This window comes from Cynocephalus volans, chromosome 9 (genome assembly GCF_027409185.1).
Source record: "Cynocephalus volans isolate mCynVol1 chromosome 9, mCynVol1.pri, whole genome shotgun sequence".
Classification (NCBI taxonomy): Eukaryota; Metazoa; Chordata; class Mammalia; order Dermoptera; family Cynocephalidae; genus Cynocephalus; species Cynocephalus volans.
In genome coordinates, this window is record NC_084468.1 from 41655840 (window position 1) to 41671273 (window position 15434).

The following is a 15434-nucleotide window of genomic DNA, read 5'->3' on the forward strand; positions in this document are numbered from 1 at the left end:
GATTTTTTTTTTTTTTTTTTTTTGAAGATTCACAGTTGCTCAGCTATTAAAGCTAGTGGAAAAATGTTCCTCTGGGGACTATTTTCTTATTCGGTACCATGCTAGCACTAAAAAAAAAAAAAAAAAAAAAGAAAGAAAGAAAGAAAAAGAAAAAGAAAAAAAGACTAAAAGCACAAGGTTCTATATAATAGGAGTATACATCAACACACCTAATACACAGTTTTGAGAAATAAAATATTGTATTTTTTGCCAAAAGCAAGCAACAGGCACCCTTTGCTTTTATTAATGCAGTTCAGCTGATATGAGCAGACAAAACTGAAAGAGAAGGAAAATGTGCTTTATCATCTGTAGCCAAATTTCAATTTTCTCTTTCAAGTACAGTTGAATGCATTTTCTTTGCAACCAAAAGACAGAAGATCTTGATTACTGTTGCAAGAATAATCTCAGCCTTTGTGTGAAGAGGATAGGGAAAATAAATAGTCTCCCTGAATGATGTGTCAGCTTGTGAACTTACAAAACAAGATATATTCTTGGAGGTAAAGAAATTAAATTAAGGTGAAATGGTAGACCCATTAAAATGACAATTGAAGGCTTGTTTTGTAGCCATGGCTGGCTTCCCAATTGTCCTCTGTTGTAGCCTCACCCCAGGGGCACAGACAACAGAACCAGAAACAAACAGGGCTAAGATAGGGGCAACTGTCTGGGAATACAGGTCACTCAGGCTGTGGGCCCTGTCATGAACAGCTAGCTCTTTTGTAAAATTAAGGTTTCAGCTCCCTTCTCCCCCACCACCACGCTCGTTTCAGGTCTTAAAACACAAAAGAAGTTGATACTTCTCTGGATTTCTTCTTGTTTTCATTCATGTAAAAAAGATCAATTCAACACCAGCTCAACTGGTTTCTTTCTGTATCAGGAGAATACCCCTCTTGAGTATTAGGAAAAGTATTTCTCTGAGTCACCTTTATCCCCATACAACAGACAACATTTTGGCTTCTGCTAAGAAACAGAGCAGCTCACTGGTATGATCAGAAGACACTGATTTAGGAACCAGCCCAGTATGGTCCCTCTCAAGTATTCTGTTTTGCACACCCCTCAGAATAACCCTAATCCTTCCAGCTCAACACTGCTCTCCCATCCCTCTTCCGGCTCCACTGCTCAAATCAAATAGTCCATCCCCAATTTGCCTGACAAAGCAGTCTGCAGTAATGGGTGATAGTGGATAAAAGGGCATATTTTCATGAATATAAGAGCTCAGATCTCCTCACTGCACATTTCACTCCCACACTGGTTAATACTTAAAGAAGCAGATTAACAAAGATTTCTCAGACTTCATTTTCTTTTACCTCATTAAAAATTTGATACTCCTAACCACATTAATTTGATAACATCACTCTTTCCATAACTATACTATGTTCCCTGAACTCCTGCTCAGTTTCTCTTCCTAACCCTCTGTGGGCCTCCTCTAAAGTCTAATCTTTGGCCTTATACCTCAAAGGGCTGAATCACTCTCATGACTGCTTTCAGCTTTCGGCTGGTGAACTCTAAACTGTATCTCCTGCCTAGAATTCCCATACCATACGTTCAATGTCTGGAGGGATTTTTCTCCTGGATGTAGTCCCCGGCCAATATCCAAATATGCATAAAGATAAATTTGCTATTTTCCCTTCCAAATTTATATTCTTTTCTCCAAATCGTGAAGATTACTTTGAATTACCTCTTTTCTTCCATTCATAAACTAAGTCTACAAGAATTTTGAATTTTTCTTTTGAATTCTCTGTTCCAAAAGCCCAAATTATACTACATGTTCTCATCATTTATTGCTTAGATTATTTCAGTATTTCCCTAATTGGTCTTCCTGACTCAAATCTCTCTCCATTTAATTTACCATTAACCAATTTTCCTAAAATATTTTCATCCTTTTACGTTCCTGTTTAAAATCTGTGTTGATCCCACACTGCCCACAGAATCTTGCTTAAATGCTTCGGTCTAACCTGATACGCTCATTACTGCTACCGTATATCCTTCTGTTCACTAATCATAGGATTAATCAATGAATCAAAGAGTGTTATAAATCTCCTACACTGTAAACTCATGAAGGGAAGAGCTGTTAAACATCTTTTGTTCATCACTGCATTTCATTACACTCGAAGAAAAAAGTTAACAAACATGTGTTCAAGAAATAATCTTAGTTCATATTAGTTTCCATAGCTGATATACTGTATTCTTTCTTTACTTCTTATACAAAACAAGGCCCAACTCATGTACCTTCTCCTCTACTAAACATTATCAATTACTTCAACCTGCCTGTATTGATCTTTCTCCTCTTTCAACTACTGTAGCTTTAAAATATCCTACATAGAATGTACACTAATAATTTCATCAGTAGTAGTTCTGTCTTTCTAGTTAGATTTTATTTTTTATTTATTTTTTATTTATGTTCTCCATAGGCACATCCTCTTCACTTGCTGGAAATAAAAATTCATTCTTTTCCGTAAGAGAATTATCATTCATCTTATTAATCTACCTTGATCACCATTTCCCTCTTTAGCATTACAACCTAAGATTCTTTCTTAAGTTTAACATTTTATATTTAATTGAAATGTATTGATAGTACATATTTAAGGGGTACAGAGTTATATTTCAATACATGTATATAATGTGTAGTGATCAAATCAGGGTAGTTAGCAAATCATCACTGTAAAAATTTTTCATTTCTTTGTGATGAAAACATTTAAAATCCTTTCTTCTAGCTATTTGAGAACATACAATAAGTTATTGTTAATTATAGATGCCTAGCACTACTGTACACCACAGAACTTATTTTCCCTACCTAGCTGTAATTTTGTGTCCATTAACCAACCTCTCACTGTCCCCCAAACCCATCCCAGCCTCTAGTAATAACAGTTCTACTCTTTATTTCTAAAAGGTTTTTTGTTTGTTTTTGTTTTGTTTTGTTTTTTAGCTCCCACATATGAGGGAGAACATGCAGTATTTATCTTTCTGTACCTGACTTATTTCAGTTAATATAATGTCTTCCAGACTCATCCATGTTGCTGTAAATGACAGGATTTCATTCTTTTTCATGGCTGTTTATTTGAATAACTGTCATAGTATTAGACAGAAAATAAAAAGAATGTGAAACCTTATAACTAGAATCTAAAAAATGAGTTAAGAAAGGCAAGTGAATAAGAGATTATCTCCTAATTACTGGGTTTAACTACTGGTAAAAAAGATAAATTGTCTCAGTGCCTTAATTGGCATAAAACCCGTTTTGATCCTCTGGAGAGAATAGAAATCTAAATGCACTTCAAGGAGGCATGCTCAAAAATCAGTCAGAATTGTTTGTATATGTGTGTCTGTATGTATGTGATATCTGTGCAAATACGTGTGTGGGGAGGTATTCTTTCACCAATAAGGGAGAGACAGAGAGTTACGAGCTCAATAGTGGTCCTCCATCAGAATGTGTAAACTCTTCTATGTAGGTTTCAAACTCATGATAGACACTATCCAACCTAAATTTCAGCCACAAATTCATTTCTTAAGTGTAATACATGAATTTAAGAGTAATTTCCATTTTAATTATTCTTTCTGTAACACTGACATAAGGATTTTTTAAAATCTTATAATAATAAGTATTATAATGATTATAATAGCTATAATTTGTGAAGTACTTGCTATGCGCCCAATATAATGTTAACAGGTTCATCCCACAGAAATGACAAAAAGTTATGTAACGTATATGTGAGAAAAAAAAGATATCCCTAGATTTCTGTGTTCTTATTAAAAGCCCAAGCTTCCTGCAACGTGGAAATGCATTTACTATAAAGTTAGAGGATCTTTTCTTTCATTTTTCCTAGAAACATTTTCCAATACCTTAAGGATGAATCTGTAGCCATTTATTTCTCTAATGATGGAGGTAACTGTTTTGATCCAAAATTAAATTTATCTCTCCCAAAGCCAAAAGATTACATACTGGGATATGTATCTAGGTTCTGGGTGAAAGTACCGGGGAGACAATTTCCAGGTATTTACATTTCAAGGAGGAATGAGACCCTGGACTTGGAGATACCTCTAGGTCTGAGACACACAGGGTTATCTGAATCATTATTTTGGGGTATGCCTGTGAAGGTATCCTCAGGAAAGATTAGCACCTGAATCAGTAGACTGAGTAAAGAAGATCCACCCTCATCAACATGGGCAGGCATCGACCAATCCACTGAGGGCCCAAACAGAACAAAAAGGCAGAGGAGGGATGAATGGGCTCTCTTTCTTTTTGAGATGGGGCATCACCTTCTCCTACCTTTGGATATTAGAGCTTCTGGTTCTCAGACCTTGGGATCCCAGGACTTACACCAGTGGTCCCCCCCCCGTTCTCAGGCCTTATGCCTTAGGGTGGGAGTAACACCATTGTTTCCTCTGGTTCTAAGGCCTTCGGACTCAGACTAAATTATACCACCAGCTTTCCTTGTTCTCCTGCTTGAGATGGCACGTCATGAGAATTGTTGGCCTCCATAATCATGTTAGAAAGTTCCCATAATAAATCTTCTTTTATATTTTTCTCTCTCCTCTTGGTTCTATTTCTCTGGAGAACCTTGACTAATACATCTATGAACAATGGGTTTTGTACGACTAACTACAAAATTAGACAGACCTTCCCATTCAGTCTCAGCAGTACAGTATGGGGACAGTCCTTCTCCTACCCCTGTAAAATGGGACAGCAGAGAAACTTCCTGAGGACAGCCTGAATTCCAAGAACAAGAGGAGAAGGAGGAAGTCCCAGTTTCTTCTAAACTCAATAATCATATAGCTCCTTTAACTACTCAGGTAAAAGTTATGTTGAGAGGCCAAAGATGTCACGACAATGAATCTTCCACATAAAAGGAAACATCAGAAGTGGTGGGGAAGCATTCTATAATCCCTTCCATCTACCAATATCCCTCAGCATTTTTTTCTCTTAAACTACTGGGTTTAATCATGAAGCTTATTCTCAGCCTGGAAGTGGCTCTCTCCAGAGAAGGAGAGACATTTCACTATCAGGACATTTCACTTCCACCTTCATGAGTCACCTACCCCACCTATGACTTTTGGTAGCATTCTAAGACCACTGCTGGCAGTTGAGATTTTTGAGTCTAGTGTCCTCCAAAATAAGTCAAAAACATCACATTAATTAAATTAAATCTGTAGTAATTCTAAGTCTAAGGCTGAAAATTTATTCCCAATTCAATTCCTTATCCCAAATTATGACCACCATATCATCCAGCCAAATCTATCAGAGGTCTTGCGATGAGGTCAAATAACTTTAAGAAATTTCAATAATAAAATTATAGCATTATGGAGATATGCCAAATTTGAAAATAAGCCCCTCAGATTATTAAATTTCCAGGGAGAAATTAAACTCCAAAAATTAAATCTCCTTGAAAGTTCCAATAGAAAAAAACATTAAAATTCAAAGAAATTAAAGCCCATAATAAAATTCTCATGCCCTTATGAGCTACACCTTGAAGATGTTAAAATCAAAATGCTTAGGTGAAAGTCCATAAAACATTCTGACAAATCTCTTCTACTACTTCTCAGTCAGAGGCATTCTCAATGCCTAGAATGGGTACAGTTCCTTCAAAGATTCAGAAATTGCATCACATCAAAGACAAGTTTTTACTAGGTACATTTTAAAGAGTCCAGAGTATAGTCATCTATAAAAAGACGAGTTGAATCTATATCATTCTCTATGACCCCTGATAAGCTAAAACCAAATCAAAGATTTCAATGTAAAAAGAAAAGAAATATAAAAGCATAAAAGTATTACAAGAAAACAGACAAATTCTTTTATAAACTTGGGAGTGAGAAAAACATTTCTAAATATGACTCAGAACCCAGAACCCAAAGAAGAAAATATTGATATATTTTATACCATTAAAAAAATAAGCAGGATCAAAAGATAAAGGACACACAGGAAAAAAATAGTTGAAACTCACATCAAGGGCAAACAGTCCACTTCCCTCATATAAAAAGAGCAACTAGAAATCATATGGAAAAAACAGTAAAAACTACACCTAAAACATACACAAAGAGTTTGAGAGTCAGTTCACAGAAAAAAAATTCAAATGGCCCTTAATCAAATGGAAAGATATTCAACTCATTCATATCTTATTATTAAATAACAAATACAATTAAAACAACACTGAATTTTTTTTACTTATCAGATTGTCAAAAATCCAAATATTTCATAATACTGTCTTGATGAGGCTCTAAAGGAGCAGAACTTTTATACTGTAAGCAGTATGAAAAATGGTACAACATTCATAGGGAGAAATTTGGCAATATATAAACAACATCATATATGCATTTATCTTTGATCCTGCAATTCTACTTCTAGAAATTTATACTACAGATCTACCTGTCAAAAATAACAAGTATACAAATTTATTTATTTATTACCACACTACTTTTATTTGTAAAAGAATGGAAACCACCCAAATGTCCACTAACAGGGACTGTGTGATAAACTATGGTAAATTTACATAACAAAGTATTAATGTCATGCAGCCATTAAAAAATATGAGGAACTCTCTATATACTCAAATGGAAATATTTGAAGTTAACTCGAAAAAAATGTGCAGTTAACTGAAAAATTAAAAAAAAAAAAAAACGTGCAGAGTCATGTATAAAGTTTGCTTTCTTTGTACAGAAAAGAAAAAATTAAGAATACATATTCATGTTTGCATACATTTGCATTTTAAAAGATGACACAGAAGGTATACCTAGTTTAATAAAACCTACTAAGTGGTTTACCTACCTACTTCTGACTCTGGAGACAGCCTGCCTGAGTCTGTTTCTGCCACTTACAAATTAAAACCTTTTTGAGCCTATCTTTAAAATGGGAATTGTAGAAATTCTTACCTCAAATGGCTGATTCACTATACAAATGAGTTAACATTTACAAAGTACATAGGGCAGTATTGGGCACTTAATAAATATTATAGAAGTTTTTGTTTTGTTTTGTTTTAGAAATTAGATAAATAAAACCTGCAGGTAATGTACACAGACGTGAATAGAAGTGAGATTAGTCAATGTATACTTTTTCCTATCACTTTTGAACTGTGTAGATTTATGGCTCGAAAACGATAATAAAGAAATACAAAGTTAATAGTACTGACTCTTCACCCATGATATTTAAATACAAGCCACTCCAAGATCCTAAAGCAGTTACCCAAAGAACATTGTGTTGTGTTCTTACAAACCACAATTGAACGGCATCTATAGGAAGAAAGGGACATGGAAATATTCTTGATTTCAGCCTCACCAGGATGCCTGTCAGTTTAAGTGAGTAGCACACAATCCAGAAAACTCTTATCAATATGTTAATTTTGACACCATGGACAGATTCATCATATCTGGGAGGAAAATGCACTAAGCATACACTTCCCTCTCTTTGAGAATGACATTTGAGACTTCTTGCCTTCCAGAAAAGTTTAAAAATTTGCGATCATGATCACCAGATTTTACTTAAAGTATGTTTTTCCCCTCTACAACATGTTTTAAAAACCTCTTCATTTCTATTTCCTCTTTCAGCCTCCAGTTTCTGGAGCTCTGGTGCTGCTGGAAATGGACTCTACCTTACAAAACAGAGCCTACTATCTCCAATAAGCAGATATTTTCAATCCTATACCACAGTGGCTCTTTCCACTGTGTCTTGCTGTGGAATTGCTAAACTAGTGAAATCTGCCTCTTAGGGTTTCTCTCATTCCATTTGTTTTGGCTGTGAAATCACTCACAACAGATTCCTGAACTGAAGGTACAATTGATGCTTCCAACATCTGAGCCTCTAGTGGCCCAATGAAAACTAATTCCTCTACTATGTGCTCCTTTAGGCACTATCTTTGATCACTGAATGGTTCAGACCTTGAATAGCATTTTTTCCGCTACATACTTTCTATAGCAGTGAAATACACCTCTAGTTTTTATTTTCTTCTATTCTCCTATACCTTTCAGTAAACTCTAGCTAAGTTCTTAACTATTTAATCTGCTTAAGAAGTTGAATTTTTAATGGCTAAACCTGTTTTTTTAATTTGGTTTCTTCTCCAACATATATAGCATTAATTCTGTTTGCTGAAAATAAATACTTGCCTTCCTTTTTTTCCCCCAGACACTTTTATTCTAACATATTCCTCTATTTCTTAAATTTCAGAATCTTCTCTGTGAATAACAATGAAATCACTTAATCTTGAATTTACTAAAATCATCTACTTTTCAAACAAATCTTTTCCCCTTCATTTCCCTGGGACAGATAATTCCAGGCAGGAGTTTCCCTCCCATCAGATCAATATTTAGACCATCCAAGCTTGAACTTATCTCCTTGCCCGGCCTTTTCAATATGCCTCATCTTGCTGAGCCTTGTTGTGGAGTCCTAATTTGGGGCATATTTCTTTTACATTTTTACAAGACATATGTATATGCAAAGCCTACAATGGCTATATTTCCTTGAAAATTACATAATGATACTTTGTGTATTCTATAGCTCTTCCTAGACTTCCCCAATTTTTAAGATGCAGTTTTAATTGCCTTTAACATCATATCTTATTGAGACCTCTCGAAAGTTTCCTATTTACTGACTCTCTTTGTAGAAGTTATTCCATTTGAGATTTTGCTTCTTTCTCTTTTTGATTAATTTGGGACTCAGGCCCCTATTTCAATCTAGTAACAACTAAACATCTCTCTCTTTTACAATACGCTGTTGTACAGAATTTAGATCCCCTTGAATCTCTATTTCCCTCCTATAGAGATCTACTTCAAGCCTCATTTTCTACGTCACTTCATTGAGTCTGTCCGCTAATTTCTCAAGTCTTCTCCTAAAAACATATTACTTTCTTCCAGCTCTAACCTATATTATTATTTTGTTTTCATTCTTTCATTGCTCTATATTAACACAGAAGCATAAGATTTAAACTACTCTAGCACCTCAAACTCCTAAGCAAAATTGATTATTAGAACCAGAACATTCAAATCATGAGTCTTTTTATTTGCTTACTTAGACACTACTTTTGCAATAATTTTCTTTATGTTTCTCACCCTCAGTTTATGAAGTAGGTATATGTTCTTTACATGAAGAGTCTCATTACTTTTTAATTTGATATCCATCTGTATAATTTGACATCCATATGAACCTCCTATGAAAGCAGTCACAATTTTGATTTCAATGATCAAAAGTTATGATCACAACAGATAGAACTATCAAACTCAAAGCCAATTTGAGATCAAGAGGTTAGGAGCAACTTTTAAACCTACAGACAAGACACATGACTCAAAGATTTGTCCCTCCAAAGTTCCCTCTTTTGTCTCTGAAGGGGAATCAAAACAATATAAAAGTGGGTCAGAATTTCAGCAGACTTTCTATGCCACTTATCTAGTCCTGGCCCTAAATATTTCCAGCAGGTACTGCTGAACTTTGTGGAAACAGTTTGAGACCAAAAGGCTGGTACATAAAGACTCTATATCAAACCCTTCTCTAAGACAATGCTACACAGAAAAAAATTTTAACTACAGATTTCAAGGCCAAGAAGCAGCAATCATTTTATAAGGATTTAATAAGGATGACTCTGCATTCCTGGTCAGATTTTGCTTGCTGAGCCCTCCAAAGCTTGCTTGCTTTTGATTACGGCTGAAAGCATACAAACCTGCTTCTCAAAAAGGACGTTTGATTATAGAAAAATAGCCACTCTCCTGTGGACAAAACTTCCATAAGTTGCAACAACCCATCACAATTGAACATAAGTGGTCAGTGCCTAGTCCATTTTTGCCTAAGTTTAACATTTCCCACCTTATCCGTGCCAGAAGCATAAAACTCCTCAAAACACCCTGCAACATAGAACTCCTCCTCTTTTCCTGTTCTCTTTGTCCAAAACCTATGTCCTAAGTGTTGGGATGTGAGGAAGGTCCAAAATGTTACATCTCTCTTTTCTCTCTTACAGAAATAAAACAAAAGAAGTGGAGCTGAAAGAAAACGAAAATACTTCCCTATAACTGCTAGTGCAGTTACTGAGGACTGTGGCTTATAACTGTGGGCTTACTAATACTGAATCCCAGAATTAGATTCACCAACAATGTCACAGACATGAGCCAAAGGAAGACGACGGCAGAGGCAAATTTGGTACCTGTTGATTTTACAGCCTGGAGTGGCAGAGTGAAGTGGACACCTCCTGTGGGCAGCTCCTGCCTAGGAAGAAAGGAAGAAGTGGTCACACATGCCAACGTCTCCTTCCAAACTGACCAATCAGATAACTGATTGCGGCCTGCACAGGAAGATGTAAAGAAACGGAGAGACGTTAGGAATGTTGTTCTAATATATGTCCCTCTGTAATGGAGGAAACAACAGAAATGGGCGTTCAGTGTTCCTTCTCCCCAACATAGTCTCTCCTGTTGAGATCTTTTCCTTCCTGTCACAGCAGCAGTCTTTTGGCAAGCACACTCTTTCTCTCAGTTATGTCTTTAGCCCACTTGGTCACAAGGGAACTTTGAAATTGCCTGTAACCGCACAGCAAGCTAGTTTGTCTCTTGTGGCATATCTGATCTCTCCTAAGAAGGCCAGGATGCTAATTATGGTGACTACATATTTTGTCTGAACAGAGACACCTGAAAGCGAAAGGTGGCAATATAATTAAAGCAGGTGTTTTTATATTTTTTGAGATTTTATATTGGTGAACCTATAAAGAGTGCAATTCAAAATTTATTTATTTATTTATTTTATTTATTATTTTTTTGAGCAGTAAGGGGATCTTAACCCTTGGCACAGTGTGGTCTGCACCATGCTCAGCCAGTGAGCGCACCGGCCATCCCTATATAGGATCTGAACCCGCAGCCTCGGCGCTACCAGCGCCGCACTCTCCCAAGTGAGCCACGAGGCCGGCCCCAAAATTTATTTTGAACAATGAAGTATTTTTTAAAGAATTAAAATAACTATATTAAGGCAAAAGTGTTTTAATACTTATATTGATAATAGAAACATTGAAAATAACAGAATGATAATTCTGGGCACGTGTTGATGTAATTATTATTTCAGCCATAACTGTCTTTAATATTGGGTAACTAATATTTTCTGAAGAATACATTTTTACTGTGGTATTACTGGCTTTAAATTTTCTTAATTGCCTACAGTCTTCTCAAATATGTATTTTAAGTTTGACGCATGTGAAATATTTGACACCTTCAATGTACTTTTCTCTGTAGATTATAATATTTTAAATTGAGAAAATAAGCTCAGGTAAATTCTGTTAAGCAGAAAATATCTCTATTTTTATATTGAAATATGTAATTTTGTCAGCTCAAATATTTTTACAAGTTTTCTTCTTTTGCCTCTATTCAGTGTACCTATCTTCAGCAAATATTTGTATGAGATAAACTTCATAAAGTAAGTTTTTCATTATTTATGATTCTTTTTAAGGTTTTGCCAAGCTTAGATCCTGCAAATTGGAAAGCCTTTTAAACTTCATTTTATTTTTCTAAGAATGTAAATTTATACAAATTATAATAGGAACCCCATCAAAATATTCTTCACAGAGGTTTAAAATACTCCAAAACACAATTATAGAATTTCAAAATTAAATATTATACATCATTTAAGATCCAATTAAATTTGTTCATCTTATCTCTTGATTTTGTAGGAATAAGTTTAAACGTATTCCTGTGTCACAGGCTTTGTTTTCAATAGCTACAGTCTGCAAAATCTTCAAAACCTGAATTTTATTGGCACAACAATTAAATTCCTTTGACTAAGAATTTCTAAATGATTTTAACACAAGGCTACAAACTTTTGTAAATCTTGTGTTATAAAAAGTTCAATATCTTCATAAATCACAAGTTTATTTATAAAGTGATTTATAAAGTATCAAATATTTGTAAAATTCTTTTCAGAAACAACAGAGAGAAAACATATGTTGTTATACTTGTCTTCTTTTTTCATTTTTTTTTTAGTACTCTAGTTTTATCACTAAAAGTGTTGAAGTATGATTCATCTAGTTGCTATATATAACCCTATTTATGAATTTTAACAATTACGGCTTATATTTCAACTTCAGCTGGGGTGAATTTATGAATTATGTGCACACCACAGCCAATTCCAAGGATATAGTTAGTTATTCTATAGATTTCCCAATTTAATATTAATATTTATTTTTTATTCTTTACTATGCTCTGCTCAGTTTAAATTCACATTATACTGTAAATAATATTATCTTAAATATTCTTTGAAGTGAATATAAAATAACATTCACAATAATATGTGAATGTTTTACTTTTGAAGAATAATTTTTTTAGAGTTTTAATTTGCAAAAATTAAATGAGAAAATAAATAAACAACCATTGGAACTTACTTAACTGATTTTTTATTTGAAGCGTCTGGCAATAATGATATAAAACTAGCCTTGTGTAACATTAACAGTCAACATGTCTCAACATACGTGCACTAGAAAATGTGGATGAAAAATAAGAAAAATTAACTAGTTGAATAGTCACTTGATCTAAAGGAAAACTCATATTTCACAGTGTCACAGATACGTGTATCTTCTGCCACCATGTGTTAATTTCTTGTCTTCTAGTATGGTCTTAAAATAACAGCTAACTTTTAAAGTAGGTACTAATGATTCTTTTGCAGATTTATGTCTTTTGGTTTTCATAGTGATAACACAATACCTTCATGATGGATGATAAATATTGACACTTATTTTGTGCATATTACATATTTTTATCAACATTTCTGAAAACAGGAATTTTAGTACGAGGGGTCTTCAAGAAGTTTATGGAAAGCTTCGTATTGTCTTTTAATTACCCTTGTATTTAAAATCTCTTTAAACATGCACTTTCCTTTTTTTTTTTTTTTTTTTTGAGCTCATTTCTCCTTTTTTGAACTCATGGATCTTTGTTTTACTAAATAATAGAATATGTATTTATAACATACATTAAATGACATAACAACTGGAACAAGGGCATTCAGACTATTCTGGAGGAGTTTGAGAGCAGCATGAATCAGCCCCAACTGCCCAGGAAGATTTTGTGTGCTCTGATTCTGTAATGTTCCACTGACCCCATCTATTGCCATCTTGGGCCTGTAGGCCACCAGCATCTCAAAGGCCAGTACATGGTTCAGGCCACAATTGGATGGTGCCGCAAGTGAACAGCAAGGGGAACAGCATCAGATATTTTGCTCACCACCACCTAAGACTAGAAAGAGCTAGCTTCCCCAGCTCTCCTGGGCTGCTAGAGTCCCAGGCCACCTTGCTTTACTAGTAAGTGCCCTGCATGATGTGCTTAAAAGAAAAGTGTTGAATATTGGGTCTGGAAAGATCAGGAAAACAGAGACAAGCTATTATTTTTGGTTGTCTGTCAGGTTTGACCATGTGTTAAAATCAGAATTTTGTTTACTGCACACATTTCTTACATTTCTAATTGAGATCATAGCAGAAACCAGAAGTACTGGGTCAAACTCTAACAAACCCACCCTGACTAACTTTAATGCAAACCTGAGTACTAATTTTTCAATAAATTTTTTTTTAAAAAAATCTGAGATAAGTACTGTAGTGGAAAAGATACCAGGAAACAGGATATATATTCTTCTGTGTGTTGTGTTTCTGTGAGCCTGACACCTTCAGAACTCTCCAGATAAGGAATAGAAACAACTCCCTTATGACAAGATCTTATCTCACTTAACTTCTCTCAAAACATAAAATTTGTTTACTTCCCTGTCTCCTGCTCCTTTGCAGAGCTTAATCTTACAAATGAGAAGAGGCATGCTGTGCTTTCTTTCGCATATTTCTTCCCCACCTACAAAATACCAACTATCGCACTTTTTTTCTCGGTTTAGATCCCACTTTAAATCCAAGTTGGGAGAGATGGGTGATTGAAACTGTCTAAAGCATATTTTGTTAATTTCCATGTTAGTTCTTTTCTTTGAAGTGGGAATATGAGGCGAAATTAAACTAGAGAGCTAGGAGAAAAGCAGAAAGGGTAAAAAGTTGAGAGGTACGTGGCATAGGCCTCAGGGATATATTTATAGAGACATTTGGAGGCAGAGATATGGAAACAACTGTGATATGGAGGAGGCAATGAGACATAAAAAGGGATTTTAAGAAGTGCTCATTTGTATTATGAGTATACACTTCACAATGTTTAAGAAATCCAAGTAAATAAATTAATTTAGTTGGAAATTAATTTTTGATCATTGTTTTGTGATTCTTTGACCACCATACTGTAACCCTATAATTTTAATATGATAAAAAAATAGAACAACCAATGGAATTGAGGAGAAATTTTCATAAAATAATGTCTTGATCAAGAAAAAGTTTAAGTCTAAACTACTAGGGTACTTCAAAAAGTTCATGGAAAGATTCATATTATCTTTTAATTCTACTTTCCCGTAAACTTTTTGAAGTACCATTGTAATTATCTAGCTACACTAGCACTTGTGAAATGTATTTAATCTGTGATACCAGGCTATACAGACCTACAGCCTGACCATCCACATGATTTTATGAGAAGCTTTATTTCATATTTCCTGGCAAATTTTTGTTTTTGTTTTTTAAACTTATGTTTTGCAAGTTATTTGGCAAAATTGACATCTCCATTTATTTAGATCAGATAAACTGCTTATTTATATAGACTGTCTAAATTCAAGAAATTGAAACTTAAAAATTAATTTCAAATTTGCCTGTTTTCAAATTGCCACTTAAGTGGCTCAGTTGCCACCTACTATCAAGTGTGGAGTCAATCAGATAATTAAAGAGAGAGTTAAAGGAATGGTGTAATATCAGCAGGAAGGATATAATATCTTCACTGTCACAGTCCCAAGGCTCAAAGTCACCTTGATTTAAATCACGCTGCTATTTTTAGCTAAGGTTTAGAAAGAAGCCCCTCAGCTCTGGTAGTTCTTTTTACTGGAACCTAAATGACCTCTCATTTTAATACCTTGCTTGTAAAAACATCTATGACTCAGTTCTCTCATAATCTTGTTTCATGTGTTATAAATGTAGACATGTGTATTCTCTGTGGGTTTTATTAAAGAATAAAACTCTATATCCACTTGTCTGGATTGAAGTTTGATAATTAGGTAGTGACAGTGCACACAACAACATATCACATAACACAGGTCAAAGGGAAATAATAGTTTGGGCTATTTTTCATGGGCTACAATTCTGTGGAGCGAGCCAAGGTATCTAAATTCCACAGAGGTTTTTCAGCTGCCAGGAAAGTGTGACATGATGGCATTCACTAAATAGACTACTGAATAATGTCAATATATGCTATTATTAAAGACATCCACAATTCTGTGACACTCTTCCCATTGACAGATGAGGTCTATGTCTCCCCTCCTTGGATCTCAGTGGACTCTAACTACTTTGACCAATAGAATATGTCAGAAGGAACGTTGTGCCAGTTTGCATGCTGGGCAT

At 34.7% G+C, this 15434-nt stretch overlaps 1 pseudogene; it reads right to left on the reverse strand.

Annotated features, from left to right (window-relative positions):
* Positions 1 to 13087, reverse strand: part of LOC134385691 (isobutyryl-CoA dehydrogenase, mitochondrial-like) — a 51001-nt pseudogene extending 37914 nt beyond the window's left edge.
* Positions 13088 to 15434: the final 2347 nt, after the last annotated feature.